The sequence below is a fragment of the Eumetopias jubatus genome, unplaced genomic scaffold (assembly GCF_037043125.1).
Source record: "Eumetopias jubatus isolate StellerSeaLion01/CBP00866 unplaced genomic scaffold, mEumJub1_p1.0 scaffold_54, whole genome shotgun sequence".
NCBI lineage: Eukaryota > Metazoa > Chordata > Mammalia > Carnivora > Otariidae > Eumetopias > Eumetopias jubatus.
The window spans coordinates 132,501-135,990 of record NW_028274860.1 but is presented as its reverse complement, the minus strand read 5'-3'; the positions used below and the strand labels follow the sequence as shown (position 1 = coordinate 135,990).

The following is a 3,490-nucleotide window of genomic DNA, read 5'->3' as shown; positions in this document are numbered from 1 at the left end:
GAGAGCTTCCTCAGTGCTTGGTTTGGTCCTAGGAGTCATGAGTACAGAGATGAGTAAAACATTATCCCAATTGTCGTGGGGCTCTCAGTCTAGTTACCAGAAGTCATGAAAAGTGTAGTGGTGGTGGATTCCTTGGAGGAAGTGGCCAGTGCTGCCTGGGGATGGCCTGGTCTCCCTCCGTGTTTTCCAACAGCTGGATGACCTGTCCTGACCCAGGGACCCTGGGCCTCAACTCAATTTCAGCCTCTCAGGACACAGCCAACACCTAGGTTCCATGTAAACCCAAAGCAGTCAACACTATGAAGGTCTGCAGAGGAAACTGCTGGTATCAGTAGCTCCCCACTTTGTCTTGGCCAACTGGAAAATAGAGGCGAGTTCATTAAGTCTTGTAGGGTCATCCTTGCCCTAATGATCAGGGATTAGTCTTTCTCTCTGTTAAGTGAAATACTTTCTAGCTTCAGTATTCTCTCTCCACTTAAAAACTTTGGAACTATTGGCTAAAGTATAGATCAAGTAGCTACAGTGAAAAAGGGGTAAAGCAACTTCCAAGCTGCAGTGAGAATGTGCAGAAACTCTTATACTGAATAATAATCGGACAAATCACTTTTAAATTGCACAAAAGTTTTATACAGTAATTCTGGAATAGACAATGTAAGTCTGTCGCTTTCTCCTTCTTCTTAACATTGCTTTGATAATTTAAGATCATTTCCATTTCCATATAAACATTTGGATCAGCTTAGAAATACTTACTAAAATGTCTGCTAGAAGGTTGATTGGCATTGTATTAGATCTTTTGATCAATTTGGGAAGAGTTGTCCTCTAACCATAATGAGTCTTCCAATCCACCACAAATTTTATCTCCCCATGTATTTAGTTCTTTAATTTCTGGAAGTAGTGCTCTGCAGTTTTCAGTGTAATGTTCTGACACATATTGTGTCTGATAAGACAATGCAATAGGAAAACTGGTCAAAAGACTTGAAGAAGAAATGCTTCACAAAAGAAGATACACAAATGGCCAAAAAGCACTTGAAAAGATGCTCCACTTGAAACCATTGAAAAGCATGAAGTTGAACATAAATCAAAAGGGATTCACTAATGTCTCTGCAAGGCTCCATCTTAAACTAAGTAACCTTTTCCTTGTCTTCTGCAAACCTCTGCTCCTCCCTTCTAAGCCTTTTGTTTCAGGAGCCTGGTACCACCCTAAAGACAGGATGAGGGAGGCTGGCAGCATGCACACAATTTCTGTCAAAATAAAACACCCCCCCGCCCCTTCCTTCAGGGGGAGGGGACTTACAGTTTTTGAGGGCCTTGGCCTGTTCTAGCCCCCTGTGCCCCGAAAAGCAATAAAGCTATTGTTCCTCAATATTCCAAACTCTGTCTTCGTCTTATATTTTGGCTCTGAAGCACAGAGGTCAGTTTTCGACGGTACACTCAGCCATTGGGAAGATAAATTAATACTACAGTGAGTTACCATTACACAACCATCCCCGTGGCTAAAATTACGAAGACCGAAAACATATGTGGTGAGGATGTAAAGTAACTAGACGTTTCATACACTTGTGGGAATGAAAAATGGTCCAACCACCGAGAAAAGCTGAACCACAGATAAACATTTACCAATCACGTGAACGGCCATTCCTCTCCTAAGGATTTACACAATATGGCCACACAGCAAACTGCACATGAATATTCATCATAGCTTTATTCCCCATGGCCAAACCCAGGAAACTGCATAGATGGCCATAAATAGGTGAATGTACAGACCAAATATATCCATACAGAGGAATACTCCTTAGCAATGAAAAATTCTGAACTGGTGATCCATTAGTAATATGGATAGATATAAGAATCCTTAGGCTGCACGGAGGAATGTAGGCATAAAAGAGTTCCATTTCCATAACGTGGTTAAAAATCAAGCCGTCTTTGATGCCAGTGGTTGCCTGGGGCTGAGGGTGAAGGCAGTGAGAGACTTCAATGGATCCACCCAAGGGAAGCTGTGAGGTAGAAGAAATGCCCTGTGTCCTGAATGGAGCAGTAGTTTCAATTGTATGTACATCTGTGAAAATGCATTTAGTTGTACAGTTTATCTTTTTAAATTTTTATTTGTTGAGAAAGCACTCACACTGCGTCCTCTCTCTCTTACCGTCCAAAGGAGGAGAAGAACGATCATCAGTGGCAATGGGCAGCTGTGGAAACAACACCCAAAATCACGTTCATGCTCAGGAGAGAACAATGTGCCTCCTCCTTGAGGTTTCAGGTCCTCTACACGTTCAGAGAAAATTCTCTAGTAACAAACTGTAGAAATGAACTGGAGGGTATTATGCTAAGTGAAATTAAGTCAATCAGAGAAAGACATGTATCCTATGACCTCACTGATAGGAGGAATTCTTAATCTTAGGAAACAAATTGAGGGTTGCTGGAGTGGTGGGGGTGGGAGGGATGGGGTGCCTGGGTGATGGGCATTGGGGAGGGTATGTGCTATGGTGAGCGCTGTGAATTGTGTAAGACTGATGAATCACAGACCTGTACCTCTGAAACAAATAATATATTATATGTTTAAAAAAAGAGAGAGAGAGAGAAGCTAGTAGGAAGGGAAAAATGAAGGGGAGGAAATCGGAGGGGGAGATAAGCCATGAGAGAAGATGGACTCTGAGAAACAAACTGAGGGTTCTAGAGGGGAGGGGTGGGGGGATGGGTTACCTGGTGATGGGTATTAAAGAGGGCACATTCTGCATGGAGCACTGGGTGTTATGCACAAACAATGAATCATGGAACTCTACATGAAAAACTAATGATGTAATGTATGTTGATTAACATAACAATAAAAAATTTTAAAAAATAATAAAAAAGAGAGAGAGAAGCTAGTAGGAAGGGAAAAATGAAGGGGAGGAAATCAGAGGGGGAGACGAACCATGAGAGACGATGGACTCTGAGAAACAGACAGAGGGTTCTAGAGGGGAGGGGGTGGGGGGATGGGTTAGCCTGGTGGTGGGGATTAAAGAGGGCAGCATTGAAGGGAGCACTGGCTGTTATAGGCAAACAATGAATCATGGAACACTACATCAAAAACTATTGATGTAATGTATGGTGATTAACATAACATAATAAAATAAAATTAAAAGAAAGAAAGAAAGAAATGATCTCTGAAAGTACAGCCTTAATTGTACACTTTAAAGGGATGCCGTCTACTGTACCTAAATTATACCTCAGCAACATTCATGTAATAATCTACTATATTTCTCTATACTAGCAGTGAGCATTTAGAAAATGAAATTTTTAAAAAAAGGAAATGAAATTCAATAAACAGAGTGGAGATTCATGTCCACCTTCATTAAATGTATGAGAACACATGTAACAAAGATGCCTGAAAACTCTTGCTGAAATAAATTAAAGGATACTAAATAATTAGGAAAAAATATATCACATTCATGGACTAGACCACTCAAATTTGTTGGAACATCAAATCAGCATTATTCTGATTCATACTGGA

At 40.9% G+C, this 3,490-nt stretch overlaps 1 non-coding gene across 1 annotated transcript; it reads right to left on the bottom strand.

The window, feature by feature from the left end:
* Positions 1-2,113: 2,113 nt before the first annotated feature.
* Positions 2,114-2,326, bottom strand: LOC148161809 (small nucleolar RNA U3). Its single transcript, XR_015767335.1, has one exon. It is a non-coding gene; the product is annotated as a small nucleolar RNA U3 (small nucleolar RNA).
* Positions 2,327-3,490: the final 1,164 nt, after the last annotated feature.